Source organism: Myxocyprinus asiaticus, chromosome 12 (genome assembly GCF_019703515.2).
Source record: "Myxocyprinus asiaticus isolate MX2 ecotype Aquarium Trade chromosome 12, UBuf_Myxa_2, whole genome shotgun sequence".
NCBI lineage: Eukaryota > Metazoa > Chordata > Actinopteri > Cypriniformes > Catostomidae > Myxocyprinus > Myxocyprinus asiaticus.
The window spans coordinates 12,837,697-12,864,802 of record NC_059355.1 but is presented as its reverse complement, the minus strand read 5'-3'; the positions used below and the strand labels follow the sequence as shown (position 1 = coordinate 12,864,802).

The 27,106-nt window shown below is 42.0% G+C and overlaps 1 protein-coding gene and 1 pseudogene across 3 annotated transcripts in view; one reads left to right on the top strand and one right to left on the bottom strand.

The window, feature by feature from the left end:
* Positions 1 to 1,172: 1,172 nt before the first annotated feature.
* On the bottom strand, positions 1,173 to 1,686 carry LOC127448693 (translationally-controlled tumor protein homolog; annotated as a pseudogene).
* Positions 1,687 to 12,999: 11,313 nt separating this feature from the next.
* The window catches only part of ptprfa (protein tyrosine phosphatase receptor type Fa), a 516,187-nt gene continuing 502,080 nt past the window's right edge, over positions 13,000 to 27,106 (top strand). For all 3 annotated transcript variants that reach the window (XM_051711353.1, XM_051711352.1, XM_051711351.1), the window contains exon 1: positions 13,000 to 13,292. The gene's annotated coding sequence lies outside the window, so the exon portion shown is untranslated. The remainder of the gene's footprint in view (positions 13,293 to 27,106) is intronic.

The following is a 27,106-nucleotide window of genomic DNA, read 5'->3' as shown; positions in this document are numbered from 1 at the left end:
GTCAGAGTGGATTGCGAGGGGGGTTAATACACTCGGTGATCTTTATGAGAGTGGTGTGATGAGATCCTTTGAAAATTTGGTTCAATATTTTGGGATCCCCAGATCTCAGTTTTTTAGGTATCTTCAGCTATGCCACTTGCTCTGTACTATTTTTGGGAATAGCACAGCAGATACTCTAGGAGAGGTGATTTCTGCTTTTGGAAAAGGTCATGAAGCATCAGTGTATTACTCCCTGCTAATTCAGAGTCTGGAGGATGCAGTCTCAACCACTCTCAAGAGATTATGGGAGAAAGATTTAAACTTAGAATTGGAGGAGGGAGAATGGGCTAGGATTTAAAAAAAAACATAAAAACTGCATCTAGAGATGCAAGGGTGCCCCTTATACAATTCAAGATTTTACATCGGTTCAATTGGACTCCCTCTAAATTGTATAGGCTTGGTCTTAAAGACATACACACCTGCTGGCAATGGCAATCAGCAAATGGAGATATAACCCATGACTTTTGGGGGTGTGTTGAAATACAAAAGTTTTGGTTAAAGGTGCAGAGTCTGGTGTGCGATGTGTTAGGCATTCAGGTATCATTCTGCCCCAGACTCTGTATCTTGGGTGATGGGGCGGTCATTGACATTGAAAGTAGACACATAAAGAGTTGGGTCTTAACCAGTGTCATGATCGCCAGGCAGATCATTTTGAGGGGCTGGAGGTTGGCTGGAGCGCCCTCTTTTCAGGAGTGGTGCTCAGAGATGGGAAGGGTGGTGGCCTTTGAGGAAATTACATTCAGAGGAACGGGGAGGTTTAAAGTGTCCGTGGAGAAATGGGGCAGGTATTTGTCATTTGTGGTTGTGTGATTATTGTTGTTGTGTTTATCTGTTTATTTATTTATTAATTTTTTTGTGCATGTGTGTGTCTATGTCATTTGGGACCACTGTTATGTTGTTGGAGTTAGGGTGGGATTGGGAGGGGTAATAGTTGGGGTTAAGTTTGATTCTATGTATATATGTTTTGTCTTATGAGTTGCATATATGTGAATCAATAAAAATTGTTAATCAAAAAAAAAAGAGCCTCTGGTCCTGATGGAAAGGAATAGGGGGGAATGATTGGTTTAATCCACGGGCTCAATCCACAGAACAGAGGCCAAATTTGGAGGGGCAATTTTAGATGCTTTTGAAGTTTAGCATTTCTCAGTCTCCAGACCATCCTTGAAGAATAGCATGTATGGTGTGATGCCATCCTCACGGAAGTCAAGGAGACCAACCATGCTGTCTGGGTTCGTGGACTTACTAGTGAAAAACTGAAAGTTCTTGATGTTGCCTAGAATATTCTTGACCTCAGCTAGTGCATTAGCCACGAAGGGTTCAACCTGTCAGGTGCAGTTTCCTGTAGTTTGGCTTTCACTTCCTTCATGTAGTCCATGATGTAGGCCGTGTATGACTCCTTGTTTTAGGATGTCTCCTGAAGTTTGTGGTTGAGGACAGTATCCACACCACTGACAGGGAAGACTCACAGCCCTCATCTTGAACTTCTGCTGATGCATTGCCACCAATCAGTGCATCATCTATGTCTCCCTCTGACCTGCTGATCATCTTTCCCTCCACTTCAATCATCATCCCATTCTCAGACTCTTTGATTTTGTAGATGTCCGAGACCATCTCGTCCCCTGTGATGATGTCCTTGTAAATGATCATTCCCTATCTGTCACTCACTCGACGTTGGTGTCGATGTAGTGACACTAGGGGTCACTCTTGGGAGCCCGAGACACCTCTGGTCTTTGATTAAAGGCCAATGAAAATTGGCAAGTGGTATTTGCATGCCACTCCCCCGGACATCCGGGTATAAAAGGAGCTGATATGCAACCACTCATTCAGATTTTCTCTTCGGAGCCAAACGGTCATGCTCATTTAGCTGAATATCACTGTTCTTTCACCTCTGCTGGAGATGACGGCGCATTTCAGCGGCTTCTCCCTCCTCTGCACTGGTGCACTGCAGAGAATGCCCCTGGGCGCTTCGGCAGAAAAACTAGAGAGTATATTTTCTGAAAAAGCATTTTTCCCCTCTAAAAGAGTATATTTCTCTAAAAGAGCGCACACACTGAACATCTTTTTAAAGACACGTCTTTCTAAAGATGCCTTTCCGATCATGTGTTATTCCTGGTTGCGGTCGTTTTCTCTCAACTTCGGATGGTCATGATCGCTGTCTTTCGTGTCTGGGTGCGACCCACACGGAGGCAGCGTTTGTGAATGGTTCAGGTTCTCACTGCGAGAACACGACCATGGCAACGTTGCGGTCGCGGCTTGCTTTCATAAGAAAGCAAGCCACCCCAGCGGCTCCACGCCTCGGTCCTTCTACCTACGGGTATGAGGTCAGTGCGGCTAGCACTGGGGGCAATTTGGGGACCTCAATGGGATCGTCTCCGCCGGGTATCCCCCCGCGGACCTCCTATTCCCCAGCACGCTCGTCTGCCCCAATCGGGCTTCCGGATGAGTTCGCCGGCTCGTCGCACGGCGAGTCTGGCTTCTTGTTCGGAGCTCGCGAAGATGATGAGCTCTCGAGCGCAGCATCGGAGAGCGGGCTTGTCCAGTCGGACGCAGAAGCCTCAGCTGGGCTTCCCCCTTCAGGGACGATTGCCCAGTCACAGACCAATGCCGAAATGACGGACATACTTTCCCGGGCGGCTGCGAGTGTTGGGCTAGAGTGGAACCCTCCACTCTCCCCTGAACCCTCGCGGCTTGATGATTGGTTTCTGGGCTCGCGGCACCGCTCAAAACAACCACGCCCCGCTCCAGTGCCATTCTTCCTGGAAGTGCATGAGGAGCTGACGAAGTCATGGGAGGCACCTTTCACTGCCCGACTCCGCAGTTCCCCCGCTCTCACTACCCTCGATGGTGGGGCGGCCAAGGTCTATACTGCGATTCCCCCGGTGGATAAGGTGCTCGCGGTGCACTTATGCCCCCAGAGCGCCGCCACCTGGCATGGACGCCCTAAGCTCCCATCCAAGCCCTGTAGGCTCACGTCGTCCCTGACGGCTAAAGCCTACAGTGCTGCTGGACAAGCCACCTCTGCCCTGCACACCATGGCTCTCCTGCAGGTCCACCATGCCAAGGCGCTGAAAGAACTGCACGAGGGTAGTTCTGCCCCAGATTTGATGCAGGAACTGCGCTCGGCGACCGACCTCACCCTCCGGGCGACGAAGGTCATGGCGCGGTCTCTCGGGCAGACGATGGCCACACTAGTGGTCCAGGAGCGCCACCTGTGGCTCAACCTGGTTGAGATGGGCGAGGCCGACAAGACACGGTTCCTTGCTGCCCCCATTTCCCAGGCGGGCCTATTCGGCGACACCATTGATGACTTTGCCCAGCAGTTCTCGACGGTGAAGCAGCAGACGGAGGCAATCCGGCACATCCTGCCCCGGCACGGCTCAAGATCCCACACCCCATCTGCTCGTCACCAAGGGCGTCCCCCTGTGGTGACTGCACCGGCACTCCTGCAGCCCACCCCTTCGGCCCGGCCCCGGCGTGGAAGAACCGCAGGAAGCCAACGCCACCCGTCTCACAGCCGGCGCCGAAGAACCCACGGAGGTCCTCGAAGCGCCCCTGAGACAGGCAACCCACATGGAGCTGGTAGGAAGACCACTCCATCCCCCGGTGGAGGGCCGGGTGGAAAATCTTTTGTTGCCTTTTTGTTTGATTTCACCGCATGCCCAATTGGCTGCGGTACCCAACAGTTCAGCAAAAGAGCAGCTTCCTTCCTCCCTGGGTCACATACCCGGTGTGTACGGTCGTCACCACGACTACCGTCCACGGGATTTTTCTTGCAGGATTGGCGCTCCAGCAGTGCCCTTTCCGCCCCTGAGCGCCCAGCTGTGGCACACAGCCACCCCCAATGTGGCAGCCTCCACGGGTTACGAGGACAGGCCTCTTCCTCCCCCATCCCAGGCTGTTCCGGGTGTGGTCACAAGGAACCAGGTAAGTGCTTCGATGTCCCTAGACTCAGCACGGCCACGACGTGCTGTGGCACCTCGCGCTCCGTCCCGCCACGAGGCCCCACCTGCCGGTACGTCCAACGACGTTGTCCCCTTGGTCCCCCTTGCGCAGAATTTGGACGCGTGGCTAGCAATTTCCAATCCGTCGCGGTGGCTGGTCCGGACCGTCCGACTCGGCTACGTGATTCAGTTCGCCAGGCGGCCGCCCAGGTTCAGCGGTATTCACTTCACCTTGGTCAAGGGTGAAAACGCTGTCACCCTGTGCGCGGAGATCGCTACCCTCTTACGGAAGGACGCGATAGAACCTGTCCCTCCAGCCGAGATGAAGAACGGGTTTTACAGCCCCTACTTCATCGTACCGAAAAAAGGCGGTGGGTTGCGGCCAATCTTGGACCTGCGAGTACTGAACCGGCTTTACACAGACTCCCGTTCAAGATGCTGACGCAAATTCGCATTCTGGCGAAGGTCCAGCATCAAGATTGGTTCGCGGCGGTAGACCTGAAAGATGCGTACTTTCACGTCTCGATCCTTCCTCGACACAGACCTTTCCAGCAGTTCACGTTCGAGGGTCAGGCGTATCAGTACAAAGTCCTCCCTTTCGGCCTGTCCCTGTCTCCTCGCGTCTTTATGAAGATCGCAGAGGCTGCCCTTGCCCCGTTAAGGGAGGTGGGCATTCGCATTCTCAACTATCTTGACGACACCTTACGAACGAGTGCCCAGTCGGTGCTGGCCTGTTTGAAGGCATTCAAACAGGGAACAGCGGTTCCACTGAAACTTTTTCAGAGGCTCCTGGGGCATATGGCATCCTCGGCGGTGGCCACCCCGCTTGGGTTGATGCATATGAGGCCGCTTCAGCACTGGCTCCAGACTCGAGTCCCGAGACGGGCATGGCGCCACGGGACACACCGTGTGGCCATTACGTCGGTCTGTCACCATCTTTTCAGCCCTTAGACCGACCTCTCGTTTCTACGAGCAGGTGTTCCCCTAGAACTGGTCTCCAGGCACGTCGTGGTCACAACAGACACCTCCAAAACGGGCTGGGGCACTGTTTGCAATGGGCACACGGCCGCCGGCCTCTGGACGGGTCTGCGACTGCAGTGGTACATCAACTGACTCGAGTTACTGGCAATGCTGCTCGCCCTGCAGAGGTTCCGGCCGTTGATCCAGGGCAAGCACGTGTTAGTTCGGATGGACAGCATGGCAGCGGTAGCATATGTCAACCGCCAAGGCGGTCTGCGCTCTCGCTGTATGTAACAAGTCGCCCGCCATCTCCTCCTCCAGAGTCGGCAGCACTTCAAGTCGCTGCGAGCCGCTCACATCCCAGGCAACCTCAACACTACAGCGGACGCGCTGTCACGGCAGGTTTCCCTCAGGGGAGAGTGGAGACTCCACCCTCAGGTGGTCCAGCTGATTTGAAGTCGATTCGGACGGGCACAGGTGGACCTGTTCGCCTCCCAAGAATCCTCCCACTGACCGCTCTGGTACGCCCTCACCGAGGCTCCCCTCAGCATAGACGCACTGGCACACAGCTGGCCCCCTAGACTACGCAAATGTGCATTTCCCCCAGTGAGCCTGCTTGCACAGACTCTGTGCAAGGTCAGGGAGGACGAGGAGCATGTCATCCTGGTAGCACCCTACTGGCCCACCCAGACGTGGTTCTCGGACCTCATGCTCCTCGCAACAGCGCCACCCTGGCGAATTCCCCTGAGGAAGGACCTTCTTTCTCAGGGACAGGGCATCCTCTGGCACCCACGCCCAGACCTCTGGAATCTCCATGTCTGGTCCCTGGACAGGATGCAGAAGACCTAAGTGGTCTACCACCAGCAGTGGTAGACACGATCACTCAGGCTAGGGCCCCCTCTACGAGGCGCCTGTATGCCTTTAAGTGGCGTCTATTCGCTAAGTGGTGTTCTTCCCGACACGAAGACCCCCAGAGATGCGCAGTCAGATCAGTGCTTTCCTTCCTGCAGGATAGGCTGGAAGGGAGGCTGTCCCCCTCCACCTTGAAGGTATACATTGCTGCCATAGCAGCACACCACGACGCAGTTGACGGTAAGTCCTTAGGGAAGCACGACCTGATCATCAGGTTCCTAAGAGGTGCCAGGAGGCTGAATCCCTCCAGATCGTGCCTCATTCCCTCATGGGATCTCTCCGTAGTTCTTCAGGGTCTACAGAGAGCCCCCTTTGAGCCTTTGCAGTCAGCCGAGCTTAAGGCACTCTCCTTGAAGACTGCCCTCCTGACTGCGCTCACTTCCATCAAGAGGGTAGGTGACCTACAAGCGTTCTCTGTCAGCGAAACGTGCCTGGATTTCGGTCCGGGTTATTCTCACGTGATCCTGAGACCCCGACCGGGCTATGTGCCCAAGGTTCCCACCACCCCTTTTAGGGACCAGGTGGTGAACCTGCAAGCGCTGCCCCAGGAGGAGGCAGACCCAGCCCTGTCGTTGCTGTGTCCGGTGTGCACTTTACACATCTATTTGGATCGCACGCAGAGCTTTAGAGTCTCTGAGCAGCTCTTTGTCTGCTTTGGTGCACAGTGGAAAGGAAGCGCTGTCTCCAAGCAGAGGATCGCCCACTGGCTCGTTGACGCCATAACTATGGCTTATCTCGCCCAAAACATGCCGCCCCCGGTAGGGCTACGAGCCCATTCTACCCGTGGTGTAGCGGCTTCTTGGGCCCTGGCCAGAGGTGCATCTCTAACAGACATTTGCAGAGCAGCAGGCTGGGCAACACCCAACACCATTGCAAAGTTCTACAACCTCCGGGTGGAACTGGTTTCATCCCAGGTAGTGGCATGCAACACAAGCGGATAAGCCTGGGAGGCCGGGTGTATCACTTGCACATAGTGCCTTCCACCTCCTTTTGAGCTGAAGACGTACGCCGTTAATTCCCAGTAGTGTTCACAAAATTTGTTCCCTGGTTGACTTCCTCCGAGCCCTGTGGCAGTCGAGTTTTCGGAGAGACTCACTGCCGGCCCAGTACACATGCTAACTAAGAGCCCTGTCCTTGGGTAGGTGCTCCGCATGTGGCGGTTCCCTGTAAGGCTAACCCCATGCGATCTATATCCTCCGCTAGTTCATTTCCCTGCTGGCAAACTGCGTCTTCCTTGGGCAGAGCCCCTCTGCCCCAGTCTCCATGTTTGTAGTAACTCCTCCCCCATTGGGCAGGATCTACCTTGAAGGCTCTCCACATGGTTGAAAAGACCATGTGACGTATTCTTCCACTTAAATATCCCCCCCTCTCTTTGGGCGAGGTGTGGTCTCCGCGGTGTCTTCCCCTTGGGAGGGACACCCCCCGACTAGACCTGGCGGCCCAGTCGGATAATCCTTCTTCTTTTTTAGGGAGTGGAAAAATAGAAAGGGAAAAGAGGCCACGACTGGGTTAAGCCTGTCTCTATCTTTGGGTAGTCAACTTGTCCCCAAAAAGGGCTGTTCGACACTCATAACTATGCTGGGGGAGGTTACGTGTCGACCTGGTGTGCTGGCTATGAGGCACACAGCAAGTCTGCCCACCACACACCACCAGTTCACGTAACACAGTTCAGCCTTGTGGCGTTTTGTATAGGGACCCCTAGTGTCACTACATCGACACCAACGTCGAGTGAGTGACAGATAGGGAACGTCATGGTTACTGGTGTAACCTCCGTTCCCTGATGGAGGGAACGAGACGTTGTGTCCCTCCTGCCACAACGCTGAACTACCCGCTGAAATGGCCGGACCTTATATCGGCTCCTCAGCATAAATCCTGAATGAGTGGTTGCATACCAGCTCCTTTTATACCCGTATGTCCGGGGGAGTGGCATGCAAATACCACTCGCCAATTTTCATTGGCCTTTTATCAAAGACCAGAGGTGTCTCGGGCTCCCAAGAGTGACCCCTAGTGTCACTACATCGACACCAACGTCTCGTTCCCTCCATCAGGAAACGGAGGTTACACCAGTAACCATGACGTTTTGTCGGATTGTGTTTGGGGGTTTCTGGCTGTGACCTGATGGCGGACTCAACTAACTACTGGAGTCTTATTGATTACTTGTATGCTGCCTTTTGTCCTGTTCACCATTCTCTTGCATTGTGAGTACCAACAGAGCTGAAATATTCTTTTAAAAATGTTTGTTTGTGTTCTGCAGAAGAAAGAAAATCATACACATCTGGGATGGCATGAGGGTGAGTAAATGATGAGAGAATTTTCATTTTTGGGTGAACTATCCCTTTAAGCACATTTTGCAGCCAGATTCTCGTTATTACAATAAAAAAGATGCTGTTGTATATAAAATACTTTAAAACTGACTTTTTTTTTTTCATGTTGCAGTAATGAGAATATTATAATTGCCATCTTCTTTCGCATTGTGGTAATGAAAATTGTACTTATAAAATGTACTTATCATGACAGCTCATGAAAACAATTTCACAATGGCCCTTACAAAATGCTTCATTTTCTACAAGCAAAATATTATTTATTTCTTGTTTCTTTTGATTTTGGAGTAAAATAGGATCAGGATATTGTCTTGACAGTTTTTTTCAGAATCACCCCACCTGTTGCAGTTTTATTTACAGATCACATAAAAATACTCCTTTGAAAATTATTGTTTTATATATAATAAATATCAACCTCCATATCACAATCTTGAGTCTCTCTTTATAGCCAATGAGACTTCAAATTTAATTAACACATGAAAGAGCAGGTGCCCATCCCTTTACTGACAAAGAGTCAGGGCTTTGAAGACTCTAAAGTGCTAATGAAACTCTACCAGTCTTGATGTTATTAGTGGTGGGTTTGCCTGGTTTAACCGAATTGTTGAACCCACTCAGCCTCATGAGCAGGTATAAAGTAAATGAGGAGCTTTTTCTGGAGGTCAAACAGCACAGCATGCTGCAAAAGCCAGACACTGTCTCTAAGGGCTCATGAAGAATGATGCCGAGCTGTTATTGCATTGTTTGCCATCTGTACAATGCGTTGAGGTCATTGTGGACCCTGACTAATCAGCCATATTAGAGCGAGGCCCTGACCTTCCCTACTTTTAATCAGTGAAGATATGTCTGTCTGCGTAGACAACATAACTGGTGCAATCCATTAGTGTGCGTAACCCTGTTTGATATGGTACTAATGGTAAAAAGCAATGCTTTTGGCGCTGTATGGCAAGGAACAATAAACTAAATGATATGAAGATGAATTCAAACAATTCACTTTTCACAATAAAGTATTCAGGCTCAATAAGCATTTCATAGTCCATATTGCAAATCACAAAGACCCAGCATTTGTCACGTCATTATTGAACGATTGTTCTTTATATCTCAAAAGATTTTTCTGAATTGCAATAACTAAACTGGCACAACTAGTTATTGTTAGTGTGCTGCCTGTAACAAAATACATTTAAAGAATACTGCATGTATACAACCATTTCGTGCATATCTGTCTATTTTATACTGTGGAAATTTGTCTTGTGTTTTCCAGCATGTAATCTGGGCTGTGCATGACATCCTGCCCATATTACTCTCAAAAAAATATTTTAGCCTATTTTTAAGAATTAAGCATTTCAATTTCATAACAAAATTCCATCAAATTGAATTGTGTAAGGTTTAACATAATTACATTAATATTAAAGTAATTTATTTTATTAAAGATAACTCAATTAAATCTGATGGAATTTTGTTATGAAACTGAAATGCATAAATCTTAAAAAAAAAAAAACAAACAAAAAAAAAAAAACATTTAGTGTACATGCATGTTCTGCAACACCTACATTTCCTTGCTCTGACTTTCACTTTGAAAATGATCTGAGACCGTTTTCTTCCAATTTCATCCACGACGGTGACAAGTCTGTATACAGACGGGAGGTTGAACAGCTAGCTGTCTGGTGTGGTCACAACAAATTTTAGCTGAAAATAGTGGAGATGATAGTGGACTTCAGGAGAATATGCTATGTCCTATTTTTTTGTATGTCTATTTATACTCTTACTTTGTTTTATATTCTGTGTCTCACTGTAATGTTCTGTGTGCACTTGCTTGTATCTCCTATCACCAAAAACATTCCTTGTGTACGTGAGCACATTTGGCATTAAAGCTCATTCTCATTCTGATTCTGATTCTTCTTCTTCTTATGTGTTTGTTATTTTTGGTTTCTTGGTGATCATGTTGTTGACAGTGGCAACATTGACGTTAATCTAAATAAGAGTGTCTAAAATAGGTTACTTTAGAATATTATAGGTCATACAATTACGATTTCCAACAGGATCAGCATTTGCACTGCAACGTATAAGGCAAGCTTCTTAGTTTAAAAGATTTTAAACTGTAGATTTTACACTTTTACAGTGTTTTGCAATGATTTAGATGCACATGATTATGCTTAAATGGATAGTTCACCCAAAAATTAAAATCTGGCCATCATTTACTTACCCTCATGTTGTTCCAACCCACATGACTTTCTTTCTTCTGTGGAACTTCACTTTCTTGCATCTTTTTTGCCTACATTGAAAGTGAATGATGAAATGGAGGCTGTCAGTCCTTAACATTCTGCCTAACAGAAAGTCAGGAACAACATGAGGATGAATAAATTATGATAGAATTTTCTTTTTTTTTTTCTCTCTCTTTTGGAAAATTATGTAACCCTTTAAATGTACACCATCAGAGAGCTGTTTGTAGTGAATTCCTGGAAGTATTTCCCTGCATATACAGTATTTTAATTGAATGAATTTTGGTGAAAATATTTTTTAGCATTAACATTCACAGTAACACGATTCTCCTCATGTCTCATTATCTGAACAATGTCACTGGCATTTACTTGACCGAGTTTGCTCTTAATGTTGTTGTGGCATTTACATATTTAGATATTTATTTATTTGTGAGCAGAGCGGCAAGGACGTTTATTTAATTATTTTTGAGCTGGCACATTCGTCTCCACATCAGCCCACTCAGGGGAACTGAGCTGCTGGGATTTGGATGAGGCATTCAGTGTCTCGTTTTTCTCAGCTTTATCTTTCTCCCTGTGGAAACCGTGGATGAAAGATTTATATCCTATAGGGCCTAAGCAGGGCGGCACGGTGGCTCAGTGGTTAGCACTGTCGCCTCACAGCAAGAAGGTCCAACTGTGAGGCTCAACTGGGCCTTTCTGTGTGGTGTTTGCATGTTCTCCCCATGTTCACGCTGGTTTCCTCTGGGTGCTCCGGTTTCCCCTACAAGTCCAAAAACATGCAGGTTAAGTGAACTGGAGACTCTTAATTGCTCTAGAGGTGTGAGTGAGAGTCCCCAGCCACTGGGGGTTGCATCAGGAAGGGTATCCAGCGAAAAAACCTGTGCCAAGTCAAATATGCAGATCACGGATGGTCTGCTGTGGCGACCCCTAACGGGAGCAACCGAAAGAAGAAGAAGAAGGGCCTAAGCAATCACCCCCCTCTTTATCTGGGTTGTTTTTCCCTTAAAACCAAAGGGAGGAAATTGGATGAAGTATTAAAAATCAATCTGTAATATCACAGCTCACTGCCAAAAATATTATGCTTGTACCAATCTGAAATGCTTGAGAGGTTGTAAATTTAAAAGGCAAAGACCCCAAAAGAATTGTTTCCTCGACGATCAAATGTGGAGAGCAGGTGTGCCATGTGTGCATGGTGAACCAGATTGTACATGCAATATGAGAAAGGTGTGTGAAGACAGATACATCAGTGTACATGGATTATGTGATTTAACATAAGCCATTTATCTTTAATTAATTTATTCTAAATAGGATAAGGTTGGGTGTGTACATTTAAACAAATGACTGAATGACTAATCTGGTTTGGATTCCATGCAAGGCTTGTTATGGAAACAATATAACATTTTCTGACCCCCTGCATAAGGTCAGAAAAGGGCTTGTAATATTCCACCTCCATTTCCAAGAATTCCAGCAATTCCTGTCCCAGCAGTGTTAAAACACTGAATAAGGAAACAACTGTGTTGAAGTTGCATGTACTTTACTTAATGTAATTACACTCTAAAATGGCTGGTTTAAAAACTACTCAACACTGTGGAAATAACCCAACAAATGACTCAATAGACTCAAGCCAGAATTCTGGATTGAAAAATAACCCAGACATTTTAGAATGAGGTGACTGGTCTTTTTGACAGACCTTTGCATATCTATCAGTTTAAAACTTGTTACTTGGCCCTATAGTTATGCAGAAAACCAAGTTACACTATATAAATTTAATTAATAACACTACTAAACAGTATTCAATTACAATTATTTGTTAGCATTAATGTACATTTAAAAGAGCTAAAAATGTCATAACACTCCATAAAGACCAAACAATTATGAAGCACAAACTGCACAAAATATAAAGGGTGCAAAAATATCAAACCATTGTTTCAGTCAACTTAAATTGTAATTAAAACATTTTGTTTATTGCAACATATGAAACGTGACAACCAGGCCCCGACTCCAGCTCTAAGATGTAAAACGGGCCATAGCACCCTCCGGGTGGGCCAAACAGTCAGAGGGTTGGGTTTGTTTGTCAGGGTAGGCCAAGCTCATGATTGGATGGGCCAGGCCCCAGGCCCCCCTGTAGGGCCAGGCCCCAGGCCCCCCTGTAGAGCCAGGCCTGGTGACAACCTTTCCTACCTGACATTTATGTTACAATAGCATTGTTAAAAAAGCTGCTAAAGAAAACAAACATTTGTGTAATTGGACTTTTGATTTAAAACTTAAACGTCATTGAGACAGCCCTTGTTACAATTAGCCCCAGCATTCCCTATTCATATTTGAAAGTACATAAACAACTGATAATCAACACAATATGTTTGCATGTCTTTTATATCTGGGAATGAGGACAAACATTCCAGGCAAAACACAAACCAGTTTGACTTGACGTGATGACAAAGTTTCTCGGGACGCCTTAGAAATCACATAATAATAACATGAAAAACACACCGAACACGTATACGTGACGCTGCCTGTGTCCGGTGTAGAGAATGATGCGCGCGCACGTGTGTGAGCGCGAGAGTGAATCAGTTAGCGCGCGCGCGCAACTGACTGGAGTGCAAAGCCAGAGCTAGTGAGAGGAGCGCGAAACCTGCTGCGGAGGAGAGAGACCCACTAGGAAAGCCGGTCCCGAAAATACATGTATTATTACATGAAACCGGACCAAACACGTTCTAACGGAATATATACAAGTAAGGTGTTTGTGAAAACGAGAAACTGGAATTTTAGTCAAATTTCAGTCAGAGGGCTGAAAAACTGAGGAGGATTTTATCCTGTTTCACTTCTGAGGAGGAAAGAGTCTCAGCTGATGCCGACGGGAAGAGAACATATAAAGACGACACTAACCATTGAGGCACTAAAGAGTAAGTTGAGTTTATATAATTTCTATTACCTTTTAGATGTGTTGCGATGTTATTTTTTATTTTTTTGGGGGGGTGCCCGATATCTGCGCGCGACCTATCAGTTGCATCTTAATTATTCTTTATTTGCTCATAGGTCGCACATTCGATTAATATTTGATTAACAAATTATATTAATATATAATTTAAGATCTGCGGTCTTATGGCTCACAGCTTTTCTTGACTTAAATAAGGTGGATGTATGAACTGGTGTAACGGTCAGATCTCAGAACTTGGTTAGATGTTTAGCTTAAAGATTTGTAAGTGTTTTATATATATATATATATATATATATATATATATATATATATATATATATATATATATATATAAAGGTTTATTGGGTTTCATTAGTATACGGAAAATTTGGTTTTGAAATAGAACTCTTCATAGGAGATATTACAAGAAAATCTAGTCAAGCTTCTAGTTTACAGTGTTCATATACAATAATACTTTGTTTTTACATAAATACTGAGTAATACGAATGAACTGCATGCATGTTAATTAAAGCGTACTTATATATAGCTGCTTACAATATTTGTTATTCGCAAGGCAGTTATTATTAATTATATCAAAGTATAGTATGTGTAACATGGACACTGCCATGGAAATATGTCATTGCGTGTTGGTTATGTGATGAGCTGTCAGTTTGGAAGACTGGATGAATGAAAGAAACTGGAGGGAATTAGAAGGCTGCAGCACTGAGTCATGGGCAGGTACTTCAAGTAAATGAGAAAGAGAGAGAGAGAGAGAGAGAGAGAGAGAGAGAGAGCAAATATCTTTGGCTCTTTGTCTAATTATAATTTCAGTACTCAAATTACGATATTTTCACATCAACATAGAGTGATTGTTCCAGACCAATACATTGTTTATAAAATTGTAGTTTCAGTGGACTAATAACTGGAGGGAAAGTGAACATCACAATCAATCTATTGTGAGATTGGCTATTATACCATACTTCTATACTATAAACGTGTCGGAGTTGGCTACAACATGGGTGATGTTTCAAAATATCAAATCAAATACACGATAACAGACCTGACTGGTTTTGGTCAGGATGGTTTATGTTAGCAATTCACTATATCTTATTCAAAGGTAGGTTAAATGTGCAACCATTTCATGGAGTAATGACACACACACACACACACACACACACACACACACACGTTAGTGCGGCTATCCTTATGAGGACTCTCCATAGACATCATGATTTTTATAGTGTACGAAATATAGATTCTATCCCCTAACCCTATCCCTAAACCTAACCCTCACAAACAACTTTCTGCATTTTTACATTTAAAAAAAACATAGTTTAGTATGTTTTGTAAGCGATTTGAATTATGGGGACACTAGAAATGTCCTCATGAACCACATTTATAGCATAATACCCTTGTGATTACCAGTTTGTAACCTAAAAGAATGTCGTCGTAAACCAACCAAACCCCCCCCCCCCCCACACACACACACACGTCAGAATACTCAATTATGTCAGAAATAAAATAGTCCTCTTGTCCAAAGCATTTTCTGAGTATGTTCTTATCAGAGCTACAGGCAAATTTATTCAGTGCTCTTTGGCTTTAGGTCTGTTGGTCATCTGCCTAGATTGGTGGATAATACACATTTTGGTGGTGCTTTAGAAGCAACAGCAAAAAAAGAACAGCATAATTAGTTCTCTGATAAAAGAGCTGATAAACTCTGTTACATTCTGTTCATACTAGTTTAGTTTTAATGGACTAAATCACTGGGAAAAAATGCATATCACTATCCCAGTCTATCGAGATAAACTAAAACAAACAACAACTAGTCCAAGTAAATACCTGGGGAATGTTACCAAACTTGACTGTTCTTGGTCAGGATGGAGGTTCAGGTTAGAAATTCACTTATAGTAGAATGAAAGTGCAAACATTTCATGGACAGATAACATGTGTACATACAGTACACATGCATTCATACAGTATATGAATAATTCTGGCACATATACGTACTGTATGTCAGAATAATCAAGAATATGTCAAAAATAATCCTCTTGTCCAAACCATGTTTTCTGAGTGTTAGGAGATCTTATTCAGGCAACAAACTTACATCCCTACAATTTGGTGGATAATACACATTCTGATGGTGTATTTAAAAAATAAAAATAATGAAATGTGCATAGTTAATCCTCCGAGATGTGGTCTTCTCTAAACCAGAGGTCATTCACTTCAAATCTGCTGTTATATGCTTATGAAGCAAAATGTTCTTCTTTACAATTCTATTATAAAGTTTAAAAGTGATCTAATATAACGACTTGTCTAACTCGCTCCTCCAGCCTCAACTTGTCTTGACTCAACTTGAGGTTAATCACTCAATATTAAACCTGATGAACAAAAATTGTACCATTATGGGTACAGAAGCTTGTCACTGGGGCAGTACCATAAAAGGTTCCCATTGTACCTTCTTTACACCTAAGCAACTCGTATGCTCATTTAGGCTCTCCATGCTGATAAATGATGTGTAATTTCTGTAATGAGTGGGAGTATAAACATGTGGAGAGGGGTAGTTTTCCCCCCGCTGTTATTTTTGACACACCACAGTTTCTCCACAACATGACAGGGTGAGACAGCAGGTAAACCACCTTAAAGTAATTGATAAAAGCAGCAAGTGCAACTATACATTGAGCATCTATTTCTCTGGTAATGATGGTGTCTGAAGTACAAGGCTTGGATGACATAGCGGAAGTCAGTCTATGTGGAAATTGAAACATGAGTGCAACAGTCAGCGGCATACTGATCTCTGGCTCTGTATATCTTGGAAATCATTTTGCATTTCACATTCAGAATCTGTTATAAGCTTGTAAATGACATGAGATGAAACAACTGAATTGGCCCATCATTGTGTAGTAGTGTGCAGATTGACCAGTAATGGTAGTCACATTTCCTTTCTGACAATGCACAATAACATTGTGTCCAGTGTTTTCAATTACTCTTGCTTTTGTTTGTTGTTGAGTCTGGAAGGCTGTCCTTTTTTCCATCTCAGCATAGATCAAGGGCCAGACTCAATCAGCAAAACTTATTTCCAGGGACAAATGTCACATGCTTGTACAAGCATGACTCTTATAGACTCTAAAGGCCGATTTATATTTCTGCGTCGAACCTACAGCGTAGGCTACACGTAGCTACGGCAATTACAGCGTAGCGTACGCCGTAGCGTGACCTGACGTGCACTACTTCAAAAATGCACCTCTTCAAAAATGTGTCGATGCAGAACACAACAGATGTGACTGGTCCAATTTAACTAGAGACCGCCCCCCAGAATGATAACAAAGATGTCTGAGGTAGCATCGCATTTTATCCAAGATTATTTTAATATATATGCCTCATATAACATTTAAGTAATTGGACTCGTGACAAGCAGTTAGAGCAGTTGTCTCAATCGAGAGCATCTGCTGTTTTTTTACTCTGTTTTTGTTTCATGAAGTTACAAGCGAAACGTGACAAAATATATCTGTTTACAGCTTATAAACTCTAAAAGCTTTTTTTTCTCCGGGCCTTTACTTGATATTAATTTGATATGTGAGTGAAATAATATGTTTTGTATTCTACTCGCAAACTTTCCGATCGGCATGATGATTTGACTGTATGTTTGACAGCATGTGTTCAGTAAATAATCATGTTTCATAAGTTATGTAAATGGAACACTAATAGCAAATTAAAAAGCACCTGGTAAGAGTTGGTTATATTGCCTATAAAATTCACTTCAAGACACATTTTTAAATGTTGATAAACTTTATATGGCATCTACAAAACACAGCGCTCCTGCACGAGACGCTGAATAAACTAAAACGCAACGGCCAAAGACGTTTGTCCAGTACAGTGCTTTACAAACTGCAGGGTGCAGCCACGATTAGCTAGGAGTGTGACATACTCTGCTCAGTTCAATATTAAAGCCACCAATGCCAAAAAATACAGGCATTACCAAGATCTGACTAAATTCACTTCCCTTGCACTGTTTGATTACAGCTGGCTGCTCTCTAACGCTCACATGCAAGTGTCTGCCTGTGCGCTTGTGTCTCGTGATAAATGCAGTGCTCCTGTGCGAGACTCTGCGCTGCTTTTAATCAAAATACTCCTCTTTAGGCAATATTAATGTAAACACAGCTGTTAAGGAATTACGAGAGTGTAAACAGATGGGATTAAATCTGCGCCATCTTGGTGAGATACTAAAGCAAACACAGCCTTTAATGTATAAGCAGACGGGATAAATTCTTCAAAATGTTAGATCTGTGCCATGTCTAAATGTGTATAAGCTGCATGCTGTCTGTGATAGGCATTCAGGCATTTTTACTGCATCAAATCAGTATTAATGTACATTGAAAAATTTTGCATAGTGAGGATGTATAATAATGACATACAAAGTCCAGTAAACATAAAAAAGCTAAATCCATATTCAGTGTGACCACCTTTGCCTTTAAAACAGCAACTTGGTTGTTGGCAGATAGGATGTTCCAAGCTTCTTGGAGAATTCGCCACAGTTCTTCTATCTTTTTAGGCTGTCTCAGTTGCTTCTGTCCCGATATGTAATCTCAGACTGACACAATGTTCAGTGGGGGGCTTTGTGGGGGCCATGGCATCTGATGCAGAGCTCTCTGTTCTTCTATTCTAATCTTTTCTATTTGCAAAAGTAATGTTTGGGAGTCTAACATTTATATTTCCTATTGACACAATAAAGCTGAAGGTATAAATAACCATCTAATAATCACACAGTAAAGCGTCAAATATTTAAGTAGTTTCATTTTGCATTAAATTATTTTTTAATGTTTCTATATTATAATTTTCAAAAGTTTAATTGCTACTGTTGCTGAAAAACATAAAGCACTGTTTACTCTGTTCTCTATTTAATTACTGGCTCTTGAATAATTACTTTACAAGCTTGAAGCAATTGTTAAAAGAGAAAAACTGAAGGCCTCATTGTTTTAATTTAAATGGTTAATATATATATATATATATATATATATATATATATATATATATATATATATATATATATATAACTTTTGTAAAATAACAGTGTTTTATTGCATATTTGCTTACCAGTGCAACACCAAGTTAATGTAGAATAGTTAATTTTTTTCTGCTCATTTTGCTTTTTACTTAGCATGTGAGAAACAGGCTAAATCGGGGGGTTTTATGCAGTTTTTTAACAGGATTTTCTATTTTTGCAATAATAACAAGGTGCTGTTTGGTTTATAATGTATTAGTTGTGCCCTCTTGTGGACGTTTTAAATGTATATATTTGATTTTCAATTTTAATACATTTTTGCATAGATTGAAGCAGAGAACATTTTGGCAGAACCTCTAGTAAATTACACATTACTTTGTTTAGTACCCTTATGTGCAGGTTTTGTAAATCACCGAAATAAGCATTTTTCTTAAGAATCGTGATCTTTATTCTATGCAAAAAAAACGTGATTCTCAGTTTATCCAGAATCGTGCAGCTCTACGGTACGATATCATCTTGTTGTTAATTTCGATACCGTATTAAAGTATACTGTCATTAGCAAAATGTAATGTAATGTGAGTTTTGAGATGAAATCAAAGACTATTTGAAAATAATTTAAAAAAAGTCTCGATATGGCAAAGTGTGATCATTAAACAGCAGAAGGATGTCATTTAATTAAATAATATATAGTCAAATGTGCTGAGCACCATAGAATGAATGAGAGGCTCCGCTCTGCTCTGTCATCTCCTTCATACACATACACACACACACACACACACACACACACACACACACACACACACACACACACGACTACTGCTTGATTTTCATTCAGTGTCCAATAGTATATATCTGCAGAGCCGTAGAGCAGTGTGTTCAGTGTATAAATGGCTGTGAACTCTCAAATGACCTTTTTCATCTGAGATTTCAGCTCGCGAGTCGCGGGAAGTTTGATATAATGAACCCTTCAAAAACAGGAAGAACTTCAAAGGTCTTTCAAAATAAAAGTCCTGCTGAAATGAGAGCTTTATTTAACTGGATCTGTAAAATTGAAGACATTATGACAGAAACAATTACTACTGTACAAAAGTGTAATATTCAAAGTAGTAGCAATAATACTCATAATAACAATAATATAATAATAAATGTTTATATTATTAGTATTATTATCTGTAAGCAATATCACAGAAGCTGAATACCAGTACTGAACATTAGCATATTGTGATTCAGCCATGGCAGCCTCAGGTAATCAGATTGTTTTCATTAATATTGTAAAGCTCTGTTTTCTACCAAAAATAATTATTTATACTTTTTTTTTTTTTATCAAAGCTGTACAGAATGTATTTGATTAAACACAATTTTATCATAACATTTAATTAAAAAATGTAACATGGAATCCAGAAAAAATAAACAGAAAAGGCATAATTTTTATCTATAAGAGTTTATGCAGTTCTTTTTGTCAATAATTTTCTGTGTAATTTCATAAAAAATCTGATTTTGTAATTTTTTTATTTGTTGCCTAAGTATCAAGATAGTATCGATACAGAGGTACCAGGGCTGGTATCATACCATTGCCAAAATTTTGGTATATCGGAGCAACCCAATAATCACAATAATCGCGCAACATCATATCGCATTTTAACTGCAAATGTCAGTTTTATTTTAACATTATTTTACAGCCTTAATCCGTTGTCTCAAATCTTATAGTTTAAAGACCCAATAGAATTCACTGTTAATGTTTTCTAAGCAATTTAAATGTTTTCCCATATTCATGTAGATGCCGCATTCAGAGCGGTCATGTTCGTAACGGAGAGATGTCACGTCCGTAACTACGGTTTTTCCCCATTCATGTGAAAACGACAATGAACAAAGAATAAACATTATATGCTCTTATGAGTGCCAACTCTTCTACATTATGTGACTAGTATTATTTCTGGTTTGTTAATTTTAATTCACAGAGTTTTTACAAAGTGTGTGGTCTCCCAAAAACTCATGTCCATTTTAGTCACGTCCATAATGCACGTTCAATTCCTGATTTAAACTGGAAGAAAACTTGTCTAGAATAAAATTTTATAATGTCTGGACTTTATCTGAAGAGGTTTATAGTTATACATACAAATAATTCTATATTCTGGTACTGAGTACTTTCTATGAGAAGTTCAAGTTCACGTTTTTACTGCAAATGTCACGTCCATAACGCTGGAATTGCCAAATTGTTTGTTTGCTAACCTCAGTTGATGGTGACCATTTTACATAACATAATATTATGACATTAGCTATCCGACAAAGTGTGAAAGTGTGGTGGGTTTAATTTGGCTTTTGCATTGACTTCGATTTGCATTAAGTATGCACTGTAGATGTTGTTCAGCTGTATCACTTGATAAAAGAGTTAGCCTCATGTAGGATACGTTGTTGTTTCACTCAGGACATAACAGTGTGAAAACAACCAAGTCATTTTTTTTTTTGCAAAATATTGAAACTTCTTTTTATCCTCCGGAGGCAAAGCATACAAATCCTGTCCTGAGGGATTTATTAACAAACACAGCAGACTGAATGTGATGAAATGATGTTGATGCAGTTTTATTTGATCTATTTACTTCAGCCTTGTGCAATTCTTTGTACAAGCCATATAAGCAGGGAAACGTGTCAGTCTTCTCTCTCTGCACTGTGAGAGCTGCTCACACTCTGCATATCATTTGTTGTCGTGACAAGGCTGTTGGCACAACAGCACAGGCATCTTTTTGTTCAGTTTCATGCTCAGTGATGGTGAAAAAGTAAACTAAAGAATAGAATTATGCACACATCCAATCATTAAGGCAGGTGCACGATCAAAAAAGGGACAAAAATAAAAAAACAAGGAGAGAACGGCACACTGCTATAGTTGCTCGCATGTAATTTAATACAAAAAAACAAACAAAAAACATTTTGACCCCTTCGTCAGGCAGTAAAATGCATCAAGTATTGAAGGCCTATATAAAAACTCACCTGGGTATGGGTGTGGGCAGCAAAAAATTATCCAATGAGGACATACAACAAGTCAATTATCCTATCTAATATATATATATATATATATATATATATATATATATATATATATATATATATATATATATATATATAAAATAAAAATTAAAAAAAACAATCACAAGTGACCTACAATAAAGATCATACAATACCACCAATTCTAGCACTGGAAAAAGGTTTATCTTTTGTCCCTACAACGTATTGTAATGAATTGAATACTTATGTGGACTTTCAAAAGTTTTTCAGAACATTACGCCTAAAGGAATTTTTCTCTAGTAATGTTGAGCCTGCACTTGGTGATGAACATCTCCATATCTTCTCCTCATCACCAAGCATTGTGAGCCCTTCTATTGTCAGCTCTTCTACATCTCAGACACTCCCTAAATATTTTCGAGGTAAATCCACATTTATCCCACCTAAAAACCGAAACTCTTCTTTGGAGACATATTGCCGCCTTGTTGAAAGAGATGTAAGTCACATTTTTTACAAGAAGCGTGAATATAGAGTGTTTAATAATCTGTCAAAAGTTCAAAGAAATGCACTACTTGATGTAAAAAATGACAAATCATTGGTAGTAAAACCCGCTGATAAGGGTGGATCAATAGTTGTGATGGATTCTAATTACTATGACCAAGAAATTTATAGACAATTGAAGAACTCCTCTTTTTGTACCAAATTAAATTTTGACCCAATAACATCATTCAAAAGAGAGATACATGAAGTGTTATCATATTTTTTCTTAAGGGGAGACATCACTAAGAATGAACTTCAATTTTTGAAAGTCGGATTCCCAATTACCCCAGTGATATACATATTACCTAAGATACACAAAGACATTTTAAAACCACCAGGGAGACCTTTATAGCAGGAATGGGTTCTCTTACTGAAAAAATATCTACTTTCATTGACTCTTTTTTTAAAACCTTACGTTAAAAGCCTTCCCTCATTTGTGCAGGACTCTATGGATATGATTAAGATATTACAATCTGTAAAACTCCCTAGCAATGCCATCTTACTTGCCACTTTAGATGTTGAGTCACTGTATACAAATATTCCCCGTGATGGTGGCATTGATGCTATTGATTTTTTTCTACATGGTTGTTTTTCTGATAAAACACCTGATATTGTCTGTATAAAGGAACTTGCTAAACTGGTACTGACAAAAAAATTATTTATGTACAAAAATGAGTTTTACCTACAGATTAAAGGAACAGCAATGGGGAGCACTATGGCCCCTATCTATGCAAACTTATATGTGGGTCTCTTTGAACATAAATGTGTTTTTGACTCCTTTTGTGTCTAAAATTAATCTCTGGCGTAGATACATTGATGACATTTTCCTCTTATGGACTGGTACTGAAAATGACAATCTTAAATTTGCAATTAACTACAATCATTTTCAGGTGAGTTTTCTTGACCGGCTCATTACAAAGGATGGGGAGAGATTATTAACAGATGATAAACCTATTGATAAAAATGAAATTTTACATGGTCATAGTTTTCACCCTACCCGTTTAAAGAGAAGTCTTCTGATTAGTCGATATTATAGGATACGTCGCATTTGTAGTGCCGAAGAAACATATAAAAAGCAATGTAATGATTTGACCCATAGGTTTCAGGAAAGAGGATATGCACATAGCTGGATTAATTAGCTGGATTCGCTTGTCCTGTATAATACAATATTCTCCTGTAGGTAAAGAATTTGAACAAATTGTACATAAACACTGGCATATTCTCAGCTCTGATCCTGTAATGAATCGTTTCTGTAAGGATCCTCCACAAATAGTATACAAGCGCATGCCCAATATACAGTACGACAGTTTGTTGTTAGGGCTGATCAATCACGCAAAAGCTTGATACATTCGTTTCTATCTGTCCCCGATGGCAACTATAGATGTGGACAATATATCCAATGTAGTTTCACAACAAAATGTCACTTTTTTAGTCATCCTCATTCGGGTAAACAACTAAAAGGAGTCATTTCATGTAGTACCAGAAATTTAATTTATATGATAAAGTGTCCGTGTGGTTTGGCTTACGTTTAAAAACACGCATTGCCGAACATAGAAGCAATATTCAACTTAATGATTAAAAAAAAACCCATTGCTGTTCACTTTAATAAATTTAATAATAATTTGTCTAATCTTCGAAACACTCTTCAGGATTGAACAGGTTAAGATATCTAAAAGAGGAGGTGATGTCAACAAACTCCTCTTACAGAGAGAGGCATTTTTATACACTCAATACCCTCTGTCCAAAAGAGCTTAATTTAGATTTTGATTTAAAACCTTTTCTGTAATTTTTTTTTTTTTTTCCTTGGATGCTTTACTTGTTTGAATATTATGAATTATGAACTTCTTTGCAACGTAATTTGCTCAAGTGTCATGTACCGTTTGGTTTTTTCTATTAAATTCCATGGGAGCAACTATAGCAGTGTGCCGTTCTCTACTTGTTTTATGAAAAAGTAAACTCCCACACAACATATTTTTTATTTTTTTATTTAACTCATACAGATGAATGACTAATGCATTTGTTATAGTAATTTAAAGAATCCTGGATATATGAACCTAAAAATGAACTTGTAGAGTACATAAGACCACTTACATCTCCTCTGTAGTGACAGTAAAATACATCAGCTACATTACATGCACTCAATTTAACAGCCAAACATCTTGAAGGTATATCAAACACACCAATCTCATGTTATCTCGATGACAGTTCTCTAACAGTGATGCCTGCAGTGAGTTTACTTTGAGGGAACGATAGACTATCTTTAACATACTCTGAGTCTGCAGAAAACCACGGTTATTGCCACTTTGATTAGATTGTGTGATCTGTCTCAAATTAGGATGGAGGAGTGTACAATGCAGGTTTGATGTTCTAGTTCTTCATATTTTGCAGGTGCTCTGACCAATTTGAGAACATGTATGCGCATGTGTGTTTTATGAGCTGTGTCCTGTAAAGGCGATCGGCAAGTGACGAGACACTCGTATTTTATGGGAGTTTTATGGAGCCTCTCCCAGATGGTGGATAGATAGGTGTTAGATTGTGACTGCTATAATATGCCACAGGACAAAGTGGTCCATCTCTGGCCTTGACATGCTCTGGGGATTGAAACTCAAAAATGTATATATATCAAGCCACTGCTGGTTAATAAAATATTCCATCATAAATGTCAGCAGGAAAGCTTTTGTTCTTAAGTCTGAAGTGCCCATCTATGAAACCCTAAGGCTGTGTCAGAATCTGAATCAGAATCAGAATCAGATTTATTGCCAAGTATGCTTACACATACAAGGAATTTGTCTTGGTGACAGGAGCTTTCAGTGCACAACAATACAAAAACAAAATAAAAACAGCAGCAAGACATAGATAATAATAAAAAAATAAAAAATAATTATACACATACGTACATACACACACAGACACACACATACATACATACATACACACATACACATACAGTACATAGTGCAAATCTAATACAGATCTGTTATCTGTTATGTACAGTGCAAAATACAAACAAACCTGTTATGTTTTTTTTGTTTTTTTTTTGAGGAATGAAATGGCAGAAGATGTTGGATGTGTTGGATAAATATAAAAAAGACTAAACTGTGTATTGCACATAGTTATTGCTCAATGGGGCAATTTAACTGTTCATGAGATGGATAGCCTGAGGGAAAAAAACTGTTCCTGTGCCTGATGGTTCTGGTGCTCAGAGCTCTGAAGCATCGGCCAGAAGGCAACAGTTCGAAAAAGGTAATGGGCAGGGTGAGTGGGGTCCAGAGTGAATTTTCCAACCTTTTTCTCACTCTGGAAGTGTATAGTTCTTGAAGGGGGGCAGGGGGAAACCAATAATCCTCTCAGCAGTCCGAACTGTCCTTTTTAGTCTTCTGATGTCTGATTTCATAGCTGAACCAAACCAGACAGTTATTGAAGTGCAGAGGACAGACTCAATGACTGCTGAGTACAACTGTATCAGCAGCGCCTGTGGCAGGTTGAACTTCCTCAGCTGTCGAAGGAATTACAACCTCTGCTGGGCCTTTTTCACAGTGGAGTCAATGTGGGTCTCCCACTTCAGGTCTGGTGAGATGGTAGTGCCCAGGAACCTGAAGGGCTCAACTGCTGCCACAGTGCTGTTTAGAGTGGTGAGGGGGGTCAGTGTTGGGGTGTTCCTCCTAAAGTCCACAATCATCTCCACCGTTTTGAGCGTGTTCAGCTCAAGGTTGTTTTGACTGCACCAGACAGCCAGCTGTTCAACCTCCCTTCTGTATGCAGACTCATCATCATCTTGGATGAGGCCAATGACAGTGGTGTCATCTGCAAACTTCAGGAGCTTGTCAGAGGGGTCCTTGGCGATGCAGTCATTGGTGTAGAGGGAGAAGAGTAGTGGGGAGAGCACACATCCATGGGGGGCACCAGTGCTGATTGTACAGGTGCTAGAAGTGAGTTTCCCCTGTCTCACAAGCTGTTGCCTGTCCGTCAGAAAGCTGGTAATCCATTGACAGATAGACATGGGAACAGAGAGTTGGTGTAATTTATTCTGGAGTATAGCTGGGATAATGGTGTTGAAAGCCGAACTGAAGTCCACAAAAAGGATCCTTGCATATGTCCCTGGTCTGTCCAGATGTTGCAGAATATGATGCAATCCCATGTTGACTGCATCATCCACAGACCTTTTTGCTCGATAAGCAAATTGAAGGGGATCTAGAAAGGGTTCAGGTGGGCTAACACCAGTCTCTCAAATGATTTCATGACCACAGACGTCAGGGCGACAGGTCTGTAGTAATTAAGTCCAGTGATTTTTGGTTTCTTTGGGACAGGAATAATTATTGAGCATTTGAAGCAGCATGGGATTTCACACTGCTCCAGTGATCTATTGAAGATCTGTGTGAAGATGGGGGTCAGCTGGTTAGCACATGATCGAAGACACGCTGTTGAGATGCCATCTGGGCCTGAAGCTTTCCTCGTCTTTTGTTTCCGAAAGTCCGGCTCACATCATCTTCACAGATCTTAAGTGCAGGTTGAGTAGCAGGAGGGGGGAGGAGGGGGGTTGCAGGAGGTGTTGGTGTTTGTGTGAATTGAAGGTCAGAGTGGGTGTGGGGTGTGAGATTGGGCCTTTCAAATCTGCAGTAGAACACATTCAGGTCGTCAGCCAGTTGTTGGTCCACCACAGGGTTGGGGGTAGGACTCCTGTAATTTGTGAGTTGTTTCATGCCACTCCACACTGTTTTTCAGCTTCTCAGAGTATCTCCTTTTAGCCACTCTGCTTTTCTTGTTCAGTGTGCTCCTGGCCTGATTGTACAAGACTTTATCCCCACCCCTGTAAGCATCCTCTTTGGCCTGACGAAGCTGCCTGAGCTCTGCTGTAAACCACGGTTTGTCGTTGTTGAACTTTAAATAAGTCCTAGTAGGAATGCACATATCCTCACAGAAACTGATATATGATGTAACAGTATCTGTGAGCTCATCCAGGTCTGTGGCTGCAGCCTCAAAAACACTCCAATCCGTGCAATCAAAGCAGGCTTGTAGTTCCCGCTCTGCTTCATTGGTCCATCTCTTTACAGTCCTTACTACTGGCTTGGTTGATTTTAATTTCTGCCTGTAGGTTGGAAGAAGATGAACCAGACAGTGATCAGGGAGTCCCAAAGCTAGGGACAGAGTGATATGCATCCTTTATTGTTGTGTAACAATGATCCAGTATGTTCCTGTCTCTGGTGGGGCATGTAATGTGCTCTTTGTATTTGGGCAGTTCACATGTGAGATTTGCTTTGTTAAAA